Source organism: Ctenocephalides felis, unplaced genomic scaffold, assembly GCF_003426905.1.
Source record: "Ctenocephalides felis isolate EL2017-DRISC unplaced genomic scaffold, ASM342690v1 CF-g0.4_SCAFFOLD_00845, whole genome shotgun sequence".
NCBI lineage: Eukaryota > Metazoa > Arthropoda > Insecta > Siphonaptera > Pulicidae > Ctenocephalides > Ctenocephalides felis.
The window spans coordinates 76,955,690-76,976,965 of NW_020536999.1; the positions used below are offsets into that span (position 1 = coordinate 76,955,690).

The following is a 21,276-nucleotide window of genomic DNA, read 5'->3' on the forward strand; positions in this document are numbered from 1 at the left end:
TGATTCACTGTTCAATAATGAATAAAAGAATTCAAATAAATTGAAGTAAATATTCGTCACTTTTATATTAAACGATTCATATTACTTTTTATACTCTAATATATATTTGCTGAGAAGTCGCCTTCGTCTTTTTTTGTAACGAATATATTCAATTTTAGCTTCGGAATTAACATAAATAACCTAATACATATTTAGATTGTAATGTGTACCTTGTCGGTTTAGAACAGATTTAGTAGTCAACATACAATTTTATTATAAATCCTATGTTTGAAATACTACTACTACTACTTTTTTTTAATTTTTTTTTTGGCCAGGAATTGCAAAAACGCAAATGAAAGAAGCGCGACTAAGGCACTTCTACTGTATTTACAACTGACTAGTATTTATTTATTTATATTATTTTATTATTTTAATTAATTTTCTTTTTATTTAACTTGTTTCAGATTTTGTGTGGTGTTTTGCAGAGTGGCGGGTGACTGGGGATTCATTGTGCCTTTTTTTACATTTTATTATATTTAAAATTTTTAATTAATCTATTTTTATCATGGCTTAGTTACTACTTGCGTCCAACCGTTTTTCTGTTTTGTTTGTGCGGAAAATTGAGTTCGAAACTATTATCGTTAATCATTTATAATTTTTTCATCGTTTAAAACGATTTTTAAAGCCGAGTTTGCGCGTTTTTAAAACCTGTCGCCCTCCCCCCTCGGCAGGTTTGAGTAGTCCGCGATTAATTATTAAATTAATATTATTAAATTAATTTTTGTTTGTCGGTGTGTGGTTGCTTGCAAAGTTTTTCCCAGAAGCGGAGCAACGCCATACGCTTTAATTCATAAATAATACTATATGTACATTATAAGAGTATGTTTTTTTGAATTTGTGGTTGTTAATTTTTTTTGCATTAAGTTTTTCCCAGAAGCGGAGCAACGCCATACGCTTTAATTCATAAATAATACTATATGTACATTATAAGAGTAATGTTAATTTTTTTTTGAATTATTTTATTAATTACCTTACGTTATATGCGCATTCAAACATCTAGTTTGAAATTTTGAAATCCAGCTTGTTTCTCAAATTACTTATATTTATTTTAACGGATTTTTTTGCTTATATGTACTATATTCGTTATTGCACAATGGGTCTCCCGTGACGGAGAAATGTTGAAGACGCAGTGCTTGAAAAGTGTTTGAATTTTTTAAAAAAAAGTATATCAATCAATACCAAGAGCAACTACTACAGGAGAAGCACAACCCAGAATAGACTTGTGATACAAAAGGAATCAATGCCGAGGCCAACTACTACAGGAGAAGCACAACCCAGGAGGGACTTGTGATACAAGAGGAATCAATTCCAAGACCAACTGCTACAGGAGAAGCACATTTCAGGATAATATGCATGCATGTATTAGTTTTCTCGTATTACATATAATTAGTCGTTATCTAGACTTACATTTATATAAGTATATAATATTTTAATATTAACATTACCGGGGCCCCGTTTATATGCTCATCCCTTTTAGGGAAATTTGTGTTTTTTTAATCTCGTTTCAGGTGTATTTCCAAGAAGATTTCCAGAAGTTTCCTCTTCAAAACAACCAGGAAGCCGCTACCAGATTGGAGATTATGCGCATAAATGAAATCATATGGAGCAAAGATAAAATGTAAGAAAAAACTTTAATTATATTGTATTATTATCATTGGATCTTTATAATAGTGTATCGATATTATTGTATTATATTAGTCTTAAACTAATGTTTAGTTAAGGGTCCTTTTGACGTAAAAATTTCGATCGAATATTTTGTAATTTATTTTCAAATTAATTTAAAATAATAATCAATTTTTATTTCATAATTATCCATCACTTTCCAGGGGCCAACCAGGACCAACAGAAGACTGCTGACGGATCAAGACCAACAGAAGAAAACTGCCGGATTGGTGAATATCAAGATGAATATGAAGTGTGAGAAGACTTTAGTTATATTATTCTATTATTATTAAGTAATTACTATTAAGTAGTTATATTATTTATAAGGGGCGTTTTCGGTCATACGTTTTTTAAAGTTGTTTGCGTATTATTAATTCGCGTTTTTACGTTAATATCTTCAGTCATACCTTTTTTGGGGTTTTTCGCGTACTTTTGTTTGAGCTCAAACGGGGTGGCGTTGTGGAAGAACATTTCTTTTTTCCGCGCTTTTTTACATTAATTAATTAATAATTGCAAATCACAAAATGATTTGTCCATAAGCTTCATAGGCTGGGAGACTATGAAGTCTTTTTTCCAAGTAATTGCATGGTGTATTTGGGGAGTACTTCTGTACTCTGGGGGGTACATCATGTGGATGCTTTTTTTTATAATATCACAATCACCGTTATAAAACCGAACTACAATTTCCATATTAAAATTTCATACAACACTACACACCGAGAGGTTCTTTCGCTTTTAAAAATCGAAATTTTTGGGTACATTAGGTCATCTCGCGAGGTTCTTTTCGCGTTACATTCGGTACAATTCGTTTATTAGTTAAGAATAATTAGTCAATAAGTTAGTTTAGGTGGATTAGGGCTGCAGAAGTCGTTGCATTTCTGTGGCGACACCACATTAAAAAAAACGCGCCTAGCAACTCTACCTCCTGGGTGGTGTGGAAAAGAGTTGCATTCTAGCTATAAGTACAATTGTCATAATTAGGTATTTAGATAATTGTTTTTATTAATATATATAGATGTATCACTATAGGTTGCACGCATTACTGATAATTATAAACTTATATCAAAAAGTCTTACAAATAAAAAAAATCAAATAAATCTTTATTTTTAAATTTGTTACTTTCCAGTTTTTTCTTGCTCAAGCTTCTAAGTAAACGATTTTTTTTAAGTCACTTCTAATTATTAATAATTTTTGCATTTTATACTCTTAAATCAATTAAAAATTATTTAATTTGTTAATTCATGGAAAAAGTTCTATTCCAGTTATAACTGTAATTATCAGTATCAAAATATTTAAATCAATATTTTAATTTATATAGAATATTTTAATTTTAATTTAATGTATATATGAATTTATTACAAAATAATATCGAATTGTATAAAATATTAAAAAATACAAATTAATAATATTAATAATTTGCTTTTTATGTTTTTACATTGACTTTTTCACAGAAATTTGTAAACAAATTTTAGACTTTTTAGAAAGAATAACTAAAAATTATCATTTGAATCGTGCGTTGAAAATATATTCTTGGGTGGTACTGCAATGTGCAAAGTTGTATGGTTTTTAGTAGTATTAATATTACTTGTAAGAAAGCAGAAAGTGAACGTTAAATTATTACTTAATCAGCCTGTTTAATAGGTGTGTATCTATTAATATAAAAATGCAAATAAAAAAAACTTATTTCAAAAATAAATGCAACAATAAAAGAATACATTATAAGTAATTTATTAATGGGAGAAAGTTGACCAAAAATAAAAACTTGTTTTAAAAATGCTCTACGGGACGCAGCACGTCTTGCCATCAACAGGAAGCAAAGGTTTTTTGAATCATTCAAAAAATCCGTGCGCCCGAAATCGTGGACGATAATTGCATCCAAACATACATACACAAATACACATACTTCAAATGTTCTGCAACCTTTGAAACGTAAAGATATGCAAAAATTTCCATTTTCAATTTTTTACGATTATTATGACTTACCTTACAAGAAGTTGATAATAGAATAAAATTCAACTTAAACATTTTCTATATCCCAATTAGAATTAGGAGCATGCCAAGCATCTATTATTATAATGCCTACAGGCGTATTAAATGTGAATTTCAAAATTTCATAAACATTGAATAAAATATAACATTTTTCATACCACAAATATTGCAGGCTATAAAACTATTAAACTTTTTTATCATACACATATTTGTATTATCATCAGTTGTGAGTGTTTAACCCAGCGATTTCCAACCTGTGGGGCGCACCAACCCTAAGGGGGCCTCATACCGTTCCAAGGAGGGCGCGACGCTGTTTTAAAAATATTAATTTTAAATGTTGAGTAATTGAAATATTAATTTTAAATGCTGAGAAACTGCCATCTAAAAAAATCTAGATATGTTCAAATACGAATGGAACAGAAATCTATTTGTCATTGTGAAATATGATGATATGCTGAAAAACAAGCTCAACCGTCGCATTACTTTTTTCTAATGGTGTGATTATTATTTTTCTATGATTTGTTTTCATTAAAATTATTTTGTCTTATAATCGTTAGTTATGTTTGTATGTATTTTTTAATATTGTGTATTATTTGGCATAATTTCAGTTAAGTATATTTAAATTAAATTATTAGAACAATTAGGGGGGGGGGGCGCAATATTTTTTTCTTTCGAAAGGGGGGCGCAAGGAGGAAAAGGATGGAAACTACTGGTTTATCCCCTTAACTTAGGATTTTGATACAGTTTTGTTTTTGTGTTTTATTGTTTTGTTAAAATAAATATTTTGTAATAATTGTGTCAAATAATACAAATATTATAAAAAATATACATGCAAACATAACTATTGATTATAAGAAAAAACTAGTTGGTTTGGTATTTAGCCTTGAGGCAAGTTACATAAACTTCCCGATATGTATAAATAATCGACTTGATCAATAATAAATAAATTAATTTATGAGTGATTAAAAGTATTCCGAGTGGATTTATTACACATCATTGCAAACGAACAAACGAACACGTTAATTCGGAATATTTTCTAAAAACAAATTCTCAAAAATCATTAATATTAATTAATCAATAATTATAATTGAACCAGTTTCCGTAGGACTTTGATTGTTTACTATGTTCAACACCAAGTACACTCGTTATACCAACTAAATCGTCTAATTTTATTTTTAACAAACGTCAAAAAAACTACTCATTTTCTCAAACTTTGATAAATTTTTAAAATTAAACTACTTGTCGTAAGGCCGTAATATTTCAGTATGTTCTATAAGACCATGATATATATCGCCAAAAAAAGTTTCATAAAAATCGGCTTAAATTTTTTTTCAACATTTAATTACAAGAAAACGGCTCGGTAGATTTTTACCTAAAACTAATCAGTATCATTCCTAACTAATATCTTTCGAACAGTTTTTGATTTTTTAAAATCGGTTCGGTAGTATGAGCTTAAATGTGGACGAAAGGTTTAACACTTTTTTCCAAATTACAAAGGAACGGCTCGGCCGATCGTCGCACAAAACTGAGAAACGATAATCCTCATCGAGATACATCAAATGCTTTTTAAATATCTGAAATCGGTTCAGGCGGTTCAATTTTGACAAATGCCAAAAAGACCATACTAATTTTTGCAAACTTTGATGAATTTTTAAAGCTGAACCAGTTGTCGTACGGCCGTAATATTTTAGTATGATCTAGAAGACTATGGTATCTACCGTCAAAAAAATAATCATAAAAATCGTCGAATTTTTTTTTTCAACTTTATTACAAGAAAACGGCCCGGCCGATCTCTACCAAAAACTAATCAGCACGATTTCCAATCAATATCTTTCGAACGGTTTGTGAATTTTCAAAATCGATTCAGAATTGCGGGCTAAAACGTAGACGAAAAATTTTTCACTTTTCTGCGATTTATAAAGAAACGGCTTGGCTGATCGTCGAGATACATCGACAATAGTCCTCATCGAGATACATCGAGTGGCTTTTAAATTTTTGAAATCGGTCCAGCCGTTTTAGAAAAAACGTCGATTTGCGGCAAAAAATTTGTTTACATACACGCACACACACATACACACACACACATACTTTTTCTAATATTGGTCTCATTCGATTCAGAATGGCTTGAAACGTCGAGAAAACATAAAATTAGCAATTCGGATTTTTTTATGAAAACATAAACTTCTCCTTCGGCATGTGGCCGCTAAGGACCCCAGGACCGGCCATGTCTGTATGGTACAAAAGAAAATTAAATGTAGCTCCAACTACATCGCATACAACTTTGAATAATTTTGAGTTAGTGGCGCTGCCTCGAATATGATTAACAATTTTTACAACGTGTTTAGCAAATCAGGTGGAAGCGTTTCCACAGCCAAAGAGAAATGGTGTATCAGGCCATTTTCCTTAATAAACTCTTTTAGCGTTTGAAATACGTCTTCGCCGCGCGTAGTAGTGGGCAAAGACTTGCAGAACAAATATTTCTCCTTCACATCGTCAACTTTAAAGTATCGTGAAAACATCAATAATTGTGTCCACTTGCAGCGCAAACATATGACTTTATTTTATTTTGTTTACCGTACTATTATTTTGTTTATTGCTATTTTAATACTATTTTGTGCCATCCTTTGTTACCCCTCTAGAATCTTCGTTTTACCCTTGCGGGGGTAATTACCCCCAGGTTGGGAACCACTGCATTGGATGATTCCGACCGGGATCGAACCGGCCGCCTTCTGCGTGTTAAGCAGATGTGATAACCACTACACCACGGAACCTACAAAAATAAAACGCATTTGCAGCACGCATCGCCAATATTTAATAAAAGCTTAGAATAAATATTGAAGACTTCGATGTATGATTCATTGTGAGATTGCACCGACAGTCAATAAACCACCAAAAGTCTTTATTGGATTTGAATAAATATAGAGGATTTTATTATATGATTCCGGCCGGGATCGAATCGGCGGCCTTCTGCGTGTTAAGCAGATGTGATAACCACTACACTACGGTACCTACAAAAAAAAACGCATTTGCAGCTATATTGAGGACATCGATGTAAAATTCATCATGATAATGCACCGACAATCTTGTGTTTTGATAAATATAGAAGATTTCATTAGATGATTCCGGCCGGGATCAAACCGGCGGCCTTCTGGGTGTTAAGCAGATGTGATAACCACTACACCACGAAACCTACAAAAATAAACCGCATTTGCAGCACGCATCGCCAATATTTAATAAAAGCTTAAAATAAATAATGAAGACTTTGATGTATGATTCATCGTGGGATTGCACCGATAGTCAATAAACCACCAAAATTCTTCATTTGCTTGGAATAAATACAAAGTATTTCATCGGATGATTCCGGAAGGGATCGAACCGGCGGCTTTCTGCGTGTAAAGCAGATGTGATAACCACTACACCACGAAACATACAAAATTAAAACGCATTTGCAGGCAGCATCGCCAATATTCAATAAAAGCTTAGAATAAATATTGAGGACATCGATGTATGATTGACATCATGGGATTGCACCGACAATCAATATATCACCAAAAATCCTCATTGGTTTTGAATTAATATAGAGGATTTTATTACATGATTCCGGCCGAAATTGAACCGGCGGCCTTCTGCGTGTGAAGCAGATGTGATAACTACTACACAACGGAACCTACAAAAATAAATCGCATTTGCAGCACGCATAGCCAATATTTAATGAAAGCTTATAATAAATAATGAAGACTTTGATGTATGATTCATCGTGGGATTGCACCGATAGTCAATAAACCACCAAAATTCTTCATTTGTTTGGAATAAATACAAAGGATTTCATTAGATGATTGCGGCCGGGATCGAACCGGCGGTCTTGTGTATGATTTATGATTCATCATGGGATTGCACCGACAATCAATAAACCACCAAAAGCCTTCATTGGATTTGAATAAATATAGAGGATTTCATTAGATAGTTCATTAGATGATTTCTAGGCCTTCTGCGTGTTATGCAGATGTGATAACCACTATACCACGAAACCTACAAAAATAAAACGCATTTGTAGCACTCATCGCCTATATATAATAAAAGCTTAGAATAAATATTGAAGACTTCGATGTATGATTTATCGTGAGATTGCACCGACAGTCAATAAACCACCAAACGCTTTTATTGGTTTTGAATAAATAAAGAGTATTACATTACATGATTCCGACCGGGATCAAACCGGCGGCATTCTGCGTGTTAAGCAGATGTATAATTTATCATGGTATTGCAACGACAATTAATAAACCACCAAAACCCTTTATTGGCTGTGAATAAATATAGAGGATTACATTAGATGATTCCGGCCGGGATCGAACCGGCGCCCTTCTGCGTGTTAAGCAGATGTGATAACCAATACACCACGGAACCTACAAAAATAAAACGCATTTGCAGCACGCATCGCCAATATTTAATAAAAGTTTAAAGTAAATATTGGTGACTTCGATATATGATTCATCGTGGGATTGCACCGACAGTCAATAAACCACCAAACGCCTTTATTGGTTTTGAATAAATGAAGAGTATTACATTACATGATTCCGACCGGGATCGAACCGGCGGCATTCTGCGTGTTAAGCAGATGTGATAACCACTACACCACGAAACGCATCGCCAATACTTAATAAAAGCTCAGAATAAATATTGAAGACTTCGATGTATGATTCATCGTGAGATTGTACCGGCAGTCAATAAACCACCAAAAGCCTTTATTGGATTTGAATAAATATAGAGGATTTTATTATATGATTCCGGCCGGGATCAAACAGGCGGCCTACACCATGGAACCTATAAAAATAAATCTCATTTGCAGCCAGATTGAGTACATCGCTGTAAGATTCATTATGAGATTGCAGCGACAATCAGTAAACCACCAAAACCCTTTATTCGCTTTGATGAATATACAGGATTTCATTAGATGATTTCGGCCGGGTTCGAACCGGCGGCCTTCTGCGTATTAAGCAGATGTGATAACCACTACACCACAAAACCTACAAAAATAAATCCCATTTGCAGCAATATTGAGAACATCGATGTAAGATTCATCATGCGATTGCACCAACAATCAATAAGCAACCAAAACCCTTTATTCGTTTTGATAAATATGGAGGATTTCATTATATGATTCCGGCCGGGATCGAACCGGCGGCGTTCTGCGTGTTAAGCAGATGAGATAACCACTACACCGCGCTACCTATAAAAATAAGAGGACCAGTGAAAACATCGATGTATGATTTATTCCGGTATTGCAAAGACAATCCATAAACCACCAAAACCCTTTATTGGCTTTGAATAAATATATATGATTTTATTAGATGATTCCGGCCGGGATCGAATCGGCGGTCTTCTGCGTGTAAAACAGATGTGATAACCACTACACCACAGAACCTACAAAAATAAATCCCATTTGCGGCAATATTGAGGACATCGATGTAAGATTCAGCATGAGATTGCACCAACAATCAATAAGCCACCAAAACCCTTTATTCGTTTTGATAAATATGGAGGATTTCATTATATGATTCCGGCCGGGATCGAACCGGCGGCCTTCTGCGTGTAAAGCAGATGTGTTAACCACTACTTTACGGAACCTAGAAAAATAAAACCCATTTGCAATACGCATCGCCAATATTTAATAGAAGCTTAGGATAAATTGTGAGGACTTTGATGTATGATTCAACATGGAATTCCACCGACAATCAATTAACCACCAAAACCTTTTACTCGTTTTGATAAATATAGAGGATTTCATTAGATGTTTCCGACCGGGATCGAACCGGCGGCCTTCTGCGTGTAAAGCAGATGCGATAACCACTACACCACGAAACCTACAAAAATGAAACGCATTTGTAGCGCGCATCGCCAATATTTAATAAAAGCTTAGAATAAAAATTGAAGACTTCGATGTATGATTCATCGTGAGATTGCACCGACAGTCAATAAACCACCAAAAATCTTCATTGGATTTGAATAAATATAGAGGATTTAATTATATGATTCCAGCCGGGATCGAACCGGAGGCCTTCTGCATGTGAAGCAGATGTGATAACCACTACACCAAGGAACCTACAAAAATAAAACGCATTTGCAGCAATATTGAGACATCGATGAAAGATTCATCATGAGATTGCACCGACAATCAATAAACCACCAAAAGCCCTTTATTCGTTTTGAGAAATATAGAAGACTTAGAATAAATATTAAAGACTTTGGTGTATGATTCATCGCGAGATTGCAACGACAGTCAATAAACCACCGTAAATCTTCATCGGTTTTGAATTAATATAGAGGACTTCATTATATGATTCCGGCCGGGATCGAACCGGCGGCCTTCTGCGTGTAAAGCAGATCTGATAACCACTACACCACGGAACCTACAAAAATAGATCCGAACCCTACATTTGCAGCAATATTAAGGACATCATGAGATTGCACCGGCAATCAATAAACACCAAAACCCTTTATTGGTTTTGAATAAATGTAGAGAATTTCATTAGATGATTCCGGCCGGGATCGAATCGGCGGTTTTCTGCGTGTTAAGTAGATGTGATAACTACTACACCAGGAAACCTACAAAAATAAAACGCATTTGCAGCAATATTGAGGACATCGATGTAAGATTCATCACGAGATTGCATTGACAATCAATAAACCACCAAAACCCTTTATTCGTTTTGATAAATATAGATGATTTCATTAGATGATTCCGGCCGGGATCGAACCGGCGGCCACTACACCACGTGATTTGATAACCACTACACCACGGAACCTACAAAAATAAATCGCATTTGCAGCAATATTGAAGACATTATGAGATTGCACCGACAATCAATAAACCACCAAAACCCTTCATTCGTTTTGATAAATATAGAGGATTTTATTATATGATTCCGGCCGGGATCGAACCGGCGGCCTACACCATGGAACCTACAAAAATAAATCTCATTTGCAGCAATATTGAGAACATCACTGTAAGATTCATCATGAGATTGCACCGACAATCAATAAACCACCAAAACCCTTTATTCGTTTTGATAAATATAGAGGATTTCATTAGATGATTCCGGCCGGGATCGAACCGGCGGCCACTACACCACGTGATTTGATAACCACTACACCACGAAACCTACAAAAATAAATCGCATTTGCAGCAATATTGAAGACATCATGAGATTGCACCGACAATCAATAAACCACCAAAACCCTTCATTCGTTTTGATAAATATAGAGGATTTTATTATATGATTCCGGCCGGGATCGAACCGGCGGCCTTCTGCGTGTGAAGCAGATGTGATAACCAATACACCACGGAACCTACAAAAATAAAACGCACTTGCAGCACGCATCGCCAATATTTAATATAAGCTTAGAATAAATATTGAAGACTTCGATGTATGATTCATCGTACGTATGCTGCATCGAGAGTCAACAAACCACCAAAAGCCTTTATTGGATTTGAATAAATATAGAGGACTTCATTAGATGATTCCGGCCGGGATCGAACCGGCGGCCTTCTGCCTGTTAAGCAGATGTGATAACCACTACACCACGAAACGCATCGCCAATATTTAATAAAAGCTCAGAATAAATATTGAAGACTTCGATGTATGATTCATCGTGAGATTGCACCGACAGTCAATAAACCACTAAAAGCCTTCATTGGATTTGAATGAACATAGAGGATTTCTGCGTGTTAAGCAGATGTGATAACCACTACACCACGGAACCTGCAAAAATAAAACGCATTTGCAGCACGCATCGCTAATATTCAATAAATGCTTAGAATAAATATTGAAGACTTCGATGTATGATTCATCGGGCGGGATTGAACCGGCGGCCTTCTGCGGTTTAAGCAGATGTGATAACCACAACACCACGGAATCTACAAAAATAAAACGCATTTGCAGCAATATTGAGGACATTATGAGATTGAACCGACAATCAATAAACCACCAAAACACTTTATTCGTTTTGATAAATATAGAGGACTTCATTAGATGATTCCGGCCGGGATCAAACCTGCGGCCTTCTGCGTGTAAAGCAGATGTGATAACCACTACACCACGGAACCTACGAAAATAAAATGCATTTGCAGCACGCATCGCCAATATTTAATAAAAGCTTAGAATAAAAAATGAAGACTTCGATGTATGATTCATCGTGAGATTGCACCGACAGTCAATAAACCACCAAAAATCTTCATTGGTTTTGAACTAACATAGAGGATTTCATTATATGATTTCGGCCGGGATCGAATCGGTGGCCTCCTGCGTGTGAAGCAGATGTGATAACCACTACACCACGAAACCTACAAAAATAAAACGCATTTGCAGCAATATTGAGGACATCGATGTAAGATTCACCATGAGATTGCACCGACAATCAATAAACCACCAAAACCCTTTATTCGTTTTGATAAATATAGAAGACTTCATTAGATGATTCCGGCCGGGATCGAACCGGCGGCCTTCTGCGTGTAAAGCAGATGTGATGACCACTACACCACGAAACCTACAAAAATAAAACGCATTTGCAGCACGCATCGCCAATATTTAATAAAGGCTTAGAATAAATATTAAAGACTTTGGTGTATGATTCATCGTGAGATTGCACCGACAGTCAATAAACCAACATAAATCTTCATTGGTTTTGAATTAATATAGAGGACTTCATTATATGATTCCGGCCGGGATTGAACCGGCGGCCTTCTGCGTGTAAAGCAGATCTGATAACCACTACACCACGGAACCTACAAAAATAAAACCCATTTGCAGCAATATTGAGGACATCATGAAATTGCACCGGCAATCAATAAACACCAAAACCCTTTATTGGTTTTGAATAAATGTAGAGGATTTCATTAGATGATTCCGGCCGGTATCGAATCGGCGGCCTTCTGCGTGTTAAGTAGATGTGATAACTACTACACACAAAACCTACAAAATTAAAACGCATTTGCAGCAATATTGAGGACATCGATGTAAGATTCATCATGAGATTGCACCGACAGTCAATAAACCACCAAAACCGTTCATTCGTTTTGATAAATATAGAAGATTTTATTAGATGATTTCGGCAGGGATCGAACCGGCGGCCTTCTGCGTGTTAAGCAGATGTGATAACCACTACACAACGCAACCTACAAAAACAAATCGCATTTGCAGCAGGCATCGCCAATATTTAATAAAAGCTTAGAATAAATATTGAAGACTTCGATGTATGATTCATCGTGAGATTGCACCGACAGTCAATAAACCACCAAAAATCTTCATTGGTTTTGAACTAATATAGAGGATTTCATTATATGATTCCGGCCGGGATCGAATCGGCGGCCTTCTGCGTGTTAAGCAGATGTGATAACCACTACACCACGGAACCTACAAAAATAAAACGCATTTGCAGCAATATTGAGGACATCGATGTAAGATTCATAATGAGATTGCACCGACAATCAAAAAACCACCAAAACCCTTTATTCGTTTTGATAAATATCGAGGATTTCATTAGATGATTCCGGCCGGGATCGAACCGGCGGCCACTACACCACGTGATTTGATAACCACTACACCACGGAACCTACAAAAATAAATCGCATTTGCAGCAATATTGAAGACATCATGAGATTGCACCGGCAATCAATAAACCACCAAAACCCTTCATTCGTTTTGATAAATATAGAGGATTTTATTATATGATTCCGGCCGGGATCGAACCGGCGGCCTACTGCGTGTCAAGCAGATGTGATAAAAATAAAACGCATTAGCAGCAATATTGAGGACATCGATGTAAGATTCATCATGAGATTGCACCGACACCGACTTCATTAGATGATTCCGGCCGGGATCAAACCTGCGGCCTTCTGCGTGTAAAGCAGATGTGATAACCACTACACCACGAAACCTACAAAAATAAAACCCATTTGCAGCAATATTGAGAACATCATGAGATTGCACCGACAATTGATAAACACCAAAACCCTTTATTGGTATTGAATAAATGTAGGGGATTTTATTAGATGATTCCGGCCGGGATCGAACCGGCGGCCACTACACCACGTGATTTGATAACCACTACACCACGGAACCTACAAAAATAAATCGCATTTGCAGCAATATTGAAGACATTATGAGATTGCACCGGCAATCAATAAACCACCAAAACCCTTCATTCGTTTTGATAAATATAGAGGATTTTATTATATGATTCCGGCCGGGATCGAACCGGCGGCCTACTGCGTGTCAAGCAGATGTGATAAAAATAAAACGCATTAGCAGCAATATTGAGGACATCGATGTAAGATTCATCATGAGATTGCACCGACACCGACTTCATTAGATGATTCCGGCCGGGATCAAAACTGCGGCCTTCTGCGTGTAAAGCAGATGTGATAACCACTACACCACGGAACCTACAGAAATAAAACCCATTTGCAGCAATATTGAGAACATCATGAGATTGCACCGACAATTGATAAACACCAAAACCCTTTATTGGTATTGAATAAATATAGAGAATTTTATTAGATGATTTCGGCAGGGATCGAATCGGCGACCTTCTGCGTGTTAAGCAGATGTGATAACTACTACACCACGAAACCTACAAAAATAAAACGCATTTGCAGCAATATTGAGGACATCGATGTAAGATTCATCATGAGATTGCTCCGACAATCAATAAACCACCAAAACCCTTCATTCGTTTTGATAAATATAGAGGATTTCATTAGATGATTCTGGCCGGGATCGAACAGGCGGCCTTCTGCGTGTTAAGCAGATGTGATAACCACTACACAACGAAAGCTACAAAAACAAAACGCATTTGTAGTACGCATCGCTAATATTTAATAAAAGCACAGAATAAACGTTGAAGACTTCGATGTATGAATCATCGTGAGATTGCACCGATAGTCAATATACCATTAAAAGCCTTTATTGGATTTGAATAAATATAGAGGATTTTATTATATGATTCCGGCCGGGATTGAACCGGCGGCCATCTGCGTGTAAAGCAGATGTGACAACCACTACACCACGGAACCTACAAAAACAAAACCCATTTGCAGCAATATTGAGGACATCGATGTAAGATTCATCATGAAATTGCTCCGACAATCAATAAACCACCAAAACCCTTCATTCGTTTTGATAAATATAGAGGATTTCATTAGATGATTCTGGCCGGGATCGAACCGGCGGCCTTCTGCGTGTAAATCAGATGTGATAACCACTACACCACGAAACCTACAAAAACAAAACGCATTTGCAGCAGGCATCGCCAATATTTAATAAAAGCTTAGAATAAATATTGAAGACTTCGATATATGATTCATCGTGAGATTGCACCGACAGTCAATAAACCACCAAAAATCTTTATTGGATTTGAACTAATATAGAGGATTTCATTATATGATTCCGGCCGGGATCGAACCAGCGGCCTTTTGCGTGTGAAGCAGATGTGATAACCGCTACACCACGTAACCCACAAAAATAAGTCATATTTGCAGCAATATTGAGGACATTATGAGATTGCACCGACAATCAATAAACCACCAAAACCCTTTATTCGTTTTGATAAATATAGAGGACTTTATTAGATGATTCCGGCTGGGATCGAACCGGCGGCCTACACCATGGAACCTACAAAAATAAATCTCATTTACAGCAATATTGAGAACATCACTGTAAGATTCATCATAAAATTGCACCGACAATCAATAAACCACCAAAACCCTTTATTCGTTCTGATAAATATAGAGGATTTTATTAGATGATTCCGGCTGGGATCGAGCCGGCAGCCTTCTGCGTGTTAAGCAGATGTGATAACCACTACACCACGGAACCTACAAAAATAAAACGCATTTGCAGCACGCATCGCCAATATTTAATAAAAGCTTAGAATAAACATTGAAGACTTCGATGTATGATTCATCGTGAGATTGCACCGACAGTCAATAAACCACCAAAAGCCTTTATTGGATTTGAATAAGTATAGAGGATTTCATTATATGATTCCGGCCGGGATCGAATCGGCGGCCTTCTGCGTGTTAAGCAGATGTGATAACCACTACACCACGCAACCTACAAAAATAAGACGCATTTGCAGCAATATTGAGGACATCGATGTAAGATTCATCATGAGATTGCGCCGATAATCAATAAATCACCAAAACTTCATTAGATGATTCCGGCTGGGATCGAACCGTCGGCCTTCTGCGTGTAAAGCAGATGTGATAACAACCACACCACGGAACCTACAAAAACAAAACGCATTTGCAGCACGCATCGCCAATATTTAATAAAGGCTTAGAATAAATATTAAAGACTTCGATGTATGATTCATCGTACGTATGCTGCACCGACAGTCAATAAACCACCAAAAATCTTCATTGGTTTTGAATTAATATAAAGGATTTCATTACATGATCCCGGCCGGGATCGAACCGGCGGCCTTCTGCGTGTAAAGCAGATGTGATAACCACTACACCACGGAACCTACAAAAATAAAACCCATTTGCAGCAATATTGAAGACATCATGAGATTGCACCGACAATCAATAAACACCAAAACCCTTTATTGGTTTTGAATAAATGTAGAGGATTTCATTAGATGATTCCGGCCGGGATCGAACCGGCGGCCTTCTGCGTGTAAATCAGATGTGATAACCACTACACCACAAAACCTACAAAAACAAAACGCATTTGCAGCAGGCATCGCCAATATTTAATAAAAGCTTAGAATAAATATTGAAGACTTCGATATATGATTCATCGTGAGATTGCACCGACAGTCAATAAACCACCAAAAGCCTTCATTGGATTTGAATAATTATAGAGGATTTCATTAGATGATTCCGGCCGGGATCGAACCGGCGGCCTTCTGCGTGTAAATCAGATGTGATAACCACTACACCACGAAACCTACAAAAATAAAACGCATTTGCAGCACGCATCGCCAATATTCAATAAAGGTTTAGAATAAATATTAAACTTCGATGTAAGATTCATCGTGAGATTGCATCGACAGTCAATAAACCACCAAAAATATTTATTGGTTTTGAACTAATATAGAGGATTTCATTATATGATTCCGGCCGGGATCGAACCAGCGGCCTTCTGCGTGTGAAGCAGATGTGATAACCGCTGCACCACGGAACCCACAAAAATAAGTCCTATTTGCAGCAATATTGAGGACATCGATGTAAGATTCATCATGAGATTGCACCGACAATCAAAAAACCACCAAAACCCTTTATTCGTTTTGATAAATATAGAGGATTTCATTAGATGATTCCGGCCGGGATCAAACCGGCGGCCACTACACCACGTGATTTGATAACCACTACACCACGGAACCTACAAAAATAAATCGCATTTGCAGCAATATTGAAGACATCATGAGATTGCACCGGCAATCAATAACCCACCAAAACCCTTCATTCGTTTTGATAAATTTAGAGGATTTTACTATATGATTGCGGCCGGGATCGAACCGGCGGCCTTCTGCGTGTGAAGCAGATGTGACAACCACTACACCACGGAATCTACAAAAATAAAACGCACTTGCAGCACGTATCGCCAATATTTAATAAAAGCTTAGAATAAATATTGAAGACTTCGATGTATGATTCATCGTACGTATGCTGCACCGATAGTCAATAAACCACCAAAAGCCTTTATTGGATTTGAATAAATATAGAGGATTTCATTAGATGATTCCGGCCGGGATCGAACCGGCGGCCTACTGCGTGTCAAGCAGATGCGATAAAAATAAAACGCATTAGCAGCAATATTGAGGACATCGATGTAAGATTCATCATGAGATTGCACCGACACCGACTTCATTAGATGATTCCGGCCGGGATCAAACCTGCGGCCTTCTGCGTGTAAAGCAGATGTGATAATCACTACACCACGGAACCTACAAAAATAAAACCCATTTGCAGCAATATTGAGAACATCATGAGATTGCACCGACAATCAATAAACACCAAAACCCTTTATTGGTATTAAATAAATGTAGAGGATTTTAGTAGATGATTCCGGCCGGGATCAAACCGGCGGCCTTCTGCGTGTTAAGCAGATGTGATAACCACTACACCACGGAACCTACAAAAATAACTCCCATTTGCAGCAATATTGAGGACATCGATGTAAGATTCATCATGAGATTGCACCGACAATCAATAAACCACCAAAACCCTTCATTCGTTTTGATAAATATAGAGGATTTCATTAGATGATTCTGGCCGGGATCGAACCGGCGGCCTTCTGCGTGTTAAGCATATGTGATAACCACTACACAACGGAACCTACAAAAACAAAACGCATTTGCAGCAGGCATTGCCAATATTTACTAAAAGCTTAGAAAAAATATTGAAGACTTCGATATATGATTCATCGTGAGATTGCACCGACAGTCAATAAACCACCAAAAGCCTTCATTGGATTTGAATAAATATAGAGAATTTTATTAGATGATTCCGGCAGGGATCGAATCGGCGGCCTTCTGCGTGTTAAGCAGATGTGATAACTACTACACCACGAAACCTACAAAAATAAAACGCATTTGCAGCAATATTGAGGACATCGATGTAAGATTCATCATGAAATTGCTCCGACAATCAATAAACCACCAAAACCCTTCATTCGTTTTGATAAATATAGAGGATTTCATTAGATGATTCTGGCCGGGATCGAACCGGCGGCCTTCTGCGTGTAAATCAGATGTGATAACCACTACACCACGAAACCTACAAAAATAAAACGCATTTGCAGCACGCATCGCCAATATTCAATAAAGGTTTAGAATAAATATTAAACTTCGGTGTAAGATTCATCGTGAGATTGCATCGACAGTCAATAAACCACCAAAAATCTTTATTGGTTTTGAACTAATATAGAGGATTTCATTATATGATTCCGGCCGGGATCGAACCAGCGGCCTTCTGCGTGTGAAGCAGATGTGATAACCGCTGCACCACGGAACCCACAAAAATAAGTCCTATTTGCAGCAATATTGAGGACATCGATGTAAGATTCATCATGAGATTGCACCGACAATCAAAAACCACCAAAACCCTTTATTCGTTTTGATAAATATAGAGGATTTCATTAGATGATTCCGGCCGGGATCAAACCGGCGGCCACTACACCACGTGATTTGATAACCACTACACCACGGAACCTACAAAAATAAATCGCATTTGCAGCAATATTGAAGACATCATGAGATTGCACCGGCAATCAATAACCCACCAAAACCCTTCATTCGTTTTGATAAATTTAGAGGATTTTACTATATGATTGCGGCCGGGATCGAACCGGCGGCCTTCTGCGTGTGAAGCAGATGTGACAACCACTACACCACGGAATCTACAAAAATAAAACGCACTTGCAGCACGTATCGCCAATATTTAATAAAAGCTTAGAATAAATATTGAAGACTTCGATGTATGATTCATCGTACGTATGCTGCACCGATAGTCAATAAACCACCAAAAGCCTTTATTGGATTTGAATAAATATAGAGGATTTTATTAGATGATTCCGGCCGGGATCGAACCGGCGGCCTACTGCGTGTCAAGCAGATGCGATAAAAATAAAACGCATTAGCAGCAATATTGAGGACATCGATGTAAGATTCATCATGAGATTGCACCGACACCGACTTCATTAGATGATTCCGGCCGGGATCAAACCTGCGGCCTTCTGCGCGTAAAGCAGATGTGATAACCACTACACCACGGAACCTACAAAAATAAAACCCATTTGCAGCAATATTGAGAACATCATGAGATTGCACCGACAATCAATAAACACCAAAACCCTTTATTGGTATTAAATAAATGTAGAGGATTTTATTAGATGATTCCGGCCGGGATCAAACCGGCGGCCTTCTGCGTGTTAAGCAGATGTGATAACCACTACACCACGGAACCTACAAAAATAACTCCCATTTGCAGCAATATTGAGGACATCGATGTAAGATTCATCATGAGATTGCACCGACAATCAATAAACCACCAAAACCCTTCATTCGTTTTGATAAATATAGAGGATTTCATTAGATGATTCTGGCCGGGATCGAACCGGCGGCCTTCTGCGTGTTAAGCATATGTGATAACCACTACACAACGGAACCTACAAAAACAAAACGCATTTGCAGCAGGCATCGCCAATATTTACTAAAAGCTTAGAAAAAATATTGAAGACTTCGATATATGATTCATCGTGAGATTGCACCGACAGTCAATAAACCACCAAAAGCCTTCATTGGATTTGAATAAATATAGAGAATTTTATTAGATGATTCCGGCAGGGATCGAATCGGCGGCCTTCTGCGTGTTAAGCAGATGTGATAACTACTACACCACGAAACCTACAAAAATAAAACGCATTTGCAGCAATATTGAGGACATCGATGTAAGATTCATCATGAAATTGCTCCGACAATCAATAAACCACCAAAACCCTTCATTCGTTTTGATAAATATAGAGGATTTCATTAGATGATTCTGGCCGGGATCGAACCGGCGGCCTTCTGCGTGTTAAGCAGATGTGATAACCACTACACAACGAAACCTACGAAAACAAAACGCATTTGTAGTACGCATCGCTAATATTTAATAAAAGCTCAGAATAAACGTTGAAGACTTCGATGTATGATTCATCGTGAGATTGCACCGATAGTCAATAAACCACTAAAAGCCTTTATTGGATTTGAATAAATATAGAGGATTTTATTATATGATTCCGGCCGGGATCGAACCGGCGGCCTTTTGCGTGTAAAGCAGATGTGACAACCACTACACCACGGAACCTACAAACACAAAACCCATTTGCAGCAATATTGAGGACATCGATGTAAGATTCATCATGAGATTGCAGCGACAATCAATAAACCACCAAAAATCTTTATTGGTTTTAAACTAATATAGAGGATTTCATTATATGATTCCGGCCGGAATCGAACCAGCGGCCTTCTGCGTGTGAAGCAGATGTGATAACCGCTACACCACGGAACCCACAAAAATAAGCCCTATTTGCAGCAACATTGAGGACATTATGAGATTGCACCGACAATCAATAAACCACCAAAACCCTTTATTCGTTTTGATAAATATAGAGGACTTCATCAGATGATTCCGGCTGGGATCGAACCGGCGGCCTTCTGCGTGTGAAGCAGATGTGATAACCAATACACCACGGAACCTACAAAAACAAAACGCATTTGCAGCACACATCGCCAATATTTAATAAAGGCTTAGAATAAATATTAAAGACTTCGGTGCATAATTCATCGTGAGATTGCACCGACAGTCAATAAACCACCAAAAACCTTCATTGGTTTTGAACTAATATAGAGGATTTCATTATATGATTCCGGCCGGGATCCAACCGGCGGCCTTCTGCGTGTGAAGCAGATGTGATAACCACTACACCACGGAACCTAAAAAATCAAAACGCATTTGCAGCACGCATCGCCAATATTTAATAAAGGCTTAGAATAAATATTAAAGACTTCGGTGTATGATTCATCGTGAGATTGCACCGA

General features: G+C 37.1%; 49 non-coding genes across 49 annotated transcripts; all 49 read right to left on the reverse strand.

Moving 5' to 3' along the window:
* Positions 1-6,388: 6,388 nt before the first annotated feature.
* Trnav-aac lies at positions 6,389-6,461 on the reverse strand. The gene has a single exon. It is a non-coding gene; the product is annotated as a tRNA-Val (tRNA).
* Positions 6,462-6,626: 165 nt separating this feature from the next.
* Positions 6,627-6,699, reverse strand: Trnav-aac. The gene has a single exon. It is a non-coding gene; the product is annotated as a tRNA-Val (tRNA).
* A 108-nt stretch (positions 6,700-6,807) lies between these two features.
* Positions 6,808-6,880, reverse strand: Trnav-aac. Its single transcript has one exon. It is a non-coding gene; the product is annotated as a tRNA-Val (tRNA).
* Positions 6,881-7,285: 405 nt separating this feature from the next.
* Trnav-cac lies at positions 7,286-7,358 on the reverse strand. Its single transcript has one exon. It is a non-coding gene; the product is annotated as a tRNA-Val (tRNA).
* A 663-nt stretch (positions 7,359-8,021) lies between these two features.
* Trnav-aac lies at positions 8,022-8,094 on the reverse strand. Its single transcript has one exon. It is a non-coding gene; the product is annotated as a tRNA-Val (tRNA).
* A 165-nt stretch (positions 8,095-8,259) lies between these two features.
* Positions 8,260-8,332, reverse strand: Trnav-aac. Its single transcript has one exon. It is a non-coding gene; the product is annotated as a tRNA-Val (tRNA).
* Positions 8,333-9,039: 707 nt separating this feature from the next.
* Trnav-uac lies at positions 9,040-9,112 on the reverse strand. The gene has a single exon. It is a non-coding gene; the product is annotated as a tRNA-Val (tRNA).
* Positions 9,113-9,242: 130 nt separating this feature from the next.
* Positions 9,243-9,315, reverse strand: Trnav-uac. The gene has a single exon. It is a non-coding gene; the product is annotated as a tRNA-Val (tRNA).
* Positions 9,316-9,479: 164 nt separating this feature from the next.
* On the reverse strand, positions 9,480-9,552 carry Trnav-uac. Its single transcript has one exon. It is a non-coding gene; the product is annotated as a tRNA-Val (tRNA).
* A 165-nt stretch (positions 9,553-9,717) lies between these two features.
* Trnav-cac lies at positions 9,718-9,790 on the reverse strand. Its single transcript has one exon. It is a non-coding gene; the product is annotated as a tRNA-Val (tRNA).
* Positions 9,791-10,025: 235 nt separating this feature from the next.
* Positions 10,026-10,098, reverse strand: Trnav-uac. Its single transcript has one exon. It is a non-coding gene; the product is annotated as a tRNA-Val (tRNA).
* An 867-nt stretch (positions 10,099-10,965) lies between these two features.
* Trnav-cac lies at positions 10,966-11,038 on the reverse strand. The gene has a single exon. It is a non-coding gene; the product is annotated as a tRNA-Val (tRNA).
* Positions 11,039-11,206: 168 nt separating this feature from the next.
* Trnav-aac lies at positions 11,207-11,279 on the reverse strand. The gene has a single exon. It is a non-coding gene; the product is annotated as a tRNA-Val (tRNA).
* Positions 11,280-11,721: 442 nt separating this feature from the next.
* On the reverse strand, positions 11,722-11,794 carry Trnav-uac. Its single transcript has one exon. It is a non-coding gene; the product is annotated as a tRNA-Val (tRNA).
* A 165-nt stretch (positions 11,795-11,959) lies between these two features.
* On the reverse strand, positions 11,960-12,032 carry Trnav-cac. The gene has a single exon. It is a non-coding gene; the product is annotated as a tRNA-Val (tRNA).
* Positions 12,033-12,162: 130 nt separating this feature from the next.
* On the reverse strand, positions 12,163-12,235 carry Trnav-uac. Its single transcript has one exon. It is a non-coding gene; the product is annotated as a tRNA-Val (tRNA).
* Positions 12,236-12,400: 165 nt separating this feature from the next.
* Positions 12,401-12,473, reverse strand: Trnav-uac. The gene has a single exon. It is a non-coding gene; the product is annotated as a tRNA-Val (tRNA).
* Positions 12,474-12,790: 317 nt separating this feature from the next.
* Trnav-aac lies at positions 12,791-12,863 on the reverse strand. Its single transcript has one exon. It is a non-coding gene; the product is annotated as a tRNA-Val (tRNA).
* Positions 12,864-13,028: 165 nt separating this feature from the next.
* Positions 13,029-13,101, reverse strand: Trnav-aac. The gene has a single exon. It is a non-coding gene; the product is annotated as a tRNA-Val (tRNA).
* Positions 13,102-13,551: 450 nt separating this feature from the next.
* On the reverse strand, positions 13,552-13,624 carry Trnav-uac. Its single transcript has one exon. It is a non-coding gene; the product is annotated as a tRNA-Val (tRNA).
* A 435-nt stretch (positions 13,625-14,059) lies between these two features.
* Trnav-uac lies at positions 14,060-14,132 on the reverse strand. Its single transcript has one exon. It is a non-coding gene; the product is annotated as a tRNA-Val (tRNA).
* Positions 14,133-14,247: 115 nt separating this feature from the next.
* Trnav-aac lies at positions 14,248-14,320 on the reverse strand. Its single transcript has one exon. It is a non-coding gene; the product is annotated as a tRNA-Val (tRNA).
* A 130-nt stretch (positions 14,321-14,450) lies between these two features.
* Trnav-aac lies at positions 14,451-14,523 on the reverse strand. The gene has a single exon. It is a non-coding gene; the product is annotated as a tRNA-Val (tRNA).
* Positions 14,524-14,688: 165 nt separating this feature from the next.
* Trnav-uac lies at positions 14,689-14,761 on the reverse strand. Its single transcript has one exon. It is a non-coding gene; the product is annotated as a tRNA-Val (tRNA).
* Positions 14,762-14,891: 130 nt separating this feature from the next.
* Trnav-uac lies at positions 14,892-14,964 on the reverse strand. The gene has a single exon. It is a non-coding gene; the product is annotated as a tRNA-Val (tRNA).
* Positions 14,965-15,129: 165 nt separating this feature from the next.
* Trnav-cac lies at positions 15,130-15,202 on the reverse strand. The gene has a single exon. It is a non-coding gene; the product is annotated as a tRNA-Val (tRNA).
* A 288-nt stretch (positions 15,203-15,490) lies between these two features.
* Positions 15,491-15,563, reverse strand: Trnav-aac. The gene has a single exon. It is a non-coding gene; the product is annotated as a tRNA-Val (tRNA).
* A 165-nt stretch (positions 15,564-15,728) lies between these two features.
* On the reverse strand, positions 15,729-15,801 carry Trnav-aac. The gene has a single exon. It is a non-coding gene; the product is annotated as a tRNA-Val (tRNA).
* A 341-nt stretch (positions 15,802-16,142) lies between these two features.
* Trnav-uac lies at positions 16,143-16,215 on the reverse strand. Its single transcript has one exon. It is a non-coding gene; the product is annotated as a tRNA-Val (tRNA).
* A 115-nt stretch (positions 16,216-16,330) lies between these two features.
* Trnav-uac lies at positions 16,331-16,403 on the reverse strand. The gene has a single exon. It is a non-coding gene; the product is annotated as a tRNA-Val (tRNA).
* Positions 16,404-16,568: 165 nt separating this feature from the next.
* On the reverse strand, positions 16,569-16,641 carry Trnav-uac. The gene has a single exon. It is a non-coding gene; the product is annotated as a tRNA-Val (tRNA).
* Positions 16,642-16,804: 163 nt separating this feature from the next.
* Trnav-cac lies at positions 16,805-16,877 on the reverse strand. Its single transcript has one exon. It is a non-coding gene; the product is annotated as a tRNA-Val (tRNA).
* A 314-nt stretch (positions 16,878-17,191) lies between these two features.
* Trnav-cac lies at positions 17,192-17,264 on the reverse strand. The gene has a single exon. It is a non-coding gene; the product is annotated as a tRNA-Val (tRNA).
* Positions 17,265-17,568: 304 nt separating this feature from the next.
* Trnav-uac lies at positions 17,569-17,641 on the reverse strand. The gene has a single exon. It is a non-coding gene; the product is annotated as a tRNA-Val (tRNA).
* A 115-nt stretch (positions 17,642-17,756) lies between these two features.
* On the reverse strand, positions 17,757-17,829 carry Trnav-aac. The gene has a single exon. It is a non-coding gene; the product is annotated as a tRNA-Val (tRNA).
* Positions 17,830-17,959: 130 nt separating this feature from the next.
* Positions 17,960-18,032, reverse strand: Trnav-aac. Its single transcript has one exon. It is a non-coding gene; the product is annotated as a tRNA-Val (tRNA).
* Positions 18,033-18,197: 165 nt separating this feature from the next.
* On the reverse strand, positions 18,198-18,270 carry Trnav-aac. The gene has a single exon. It is a non-coding gene; the product is annotated as a tRNA-Val (tRNA).
* A 130-nt stretch (positions 18,271-18,400) lies between these two features.
* Positions 18,401-18,473, reverse strand: Trnav-uac. The gene has a single exon. It is a non-coding gene; the product is annotated as a tRNA-Val (tRNA).
* Positions 18,474-18,636: 163 nt separating this feature from the next.
* Trnav-cac lies at positions 18,637-18,709 on the reverse strand. Its single transcript has one exon. It is a non-coding gene; the product is annotated as a tRNA-Val (tRNA).
* Positions 18,710-19,022: 313 nt separating this feature from the next.
* On the reverse strand, positions 19,023-19,095 carry Trnav-cac. Its single transcript has one exon. It is a non-coding gene; the product is annotated as a tRNA-Val (tRNA).
* Positions 19,096-19,399: 304 nt separating this feature from the next.
* Positions 19,400-19,472, reverse strand: Trnav-uac. Its single transcript has one exon. It is a non-coding gene; the product is annotated as a tRNA-Val (tRNA).
* A 115-nt stretch (positions 19,473-19,587) lies between these two features.
* Positions 19,588-19,660, reverse strand: Trnav-aac. Its single transcript has one exon. It is a non-coding gene; the product is annotated as a tRNA-Val (tRNA).
* Positions 19,661-19,790: 130 nt separating this feature from the next.
* Positions 19,791-19,863, reverse strand: Trnav-aac. The gene has a single exon. It is a non-coding gene; the product is annotated as a tRNA-Val (tRNA).
* Positions 19,864-20,028: 165 nt separating this feature from the next.
* Trnav-aac lies at positions 20,029-20,101 on the reverse strand. Its single transcript has one exon. It is a non-coding gene; the product is annotated as a tRNA-Val (tRNA).
* A 130-nt stretch (positions 20,102-20,231) lies between these two features.
* On the reverse strand, positions 20,232-20,304 carry Trnav-aac. The gene has a single exon. It is a non-coding gene; the product is annotated as a tRNA-Val (tRNA).
* A 165-nt stretch (positions 20,305-20,469) lies between these two features.
* On the reverse strand, positions 20,470-20,542 carry Trnav-uac. Its single transcript has one exon. It is a non-coding gene; the product is annotated as a tRNA-Val (tRNA).
* Positions 20,543-20,673: 131 nt separating this feature from the next.
* Positions 20,674-20,746, reverse strand: Trnav-cac. The gene has a single exon. It is a non-coding gene; the product is annotated as a tRNA-Val (tRNA).
* Positions 20,747-20,861: 115 nt separating this feature from the next.
* Trnav-cac lies at positions 20,862-20,934 on the reverse strand. The gene has a single exon. It is a non-coding gene; the product is annotated as a tRNA-Val (tRNA).
* Positions 20,935-21,099: 165 nt separating this feature from the next.
* Positions 21,100-21,172, reverse strand: Trnav-cac. Its single transcript has one exon. It is a non-coding gene; the product is annotated as a tRNA-Val (tRNA).
* Between the last annotated feature and the right edge of the window lie 104 nt (positions 21,173-21,276).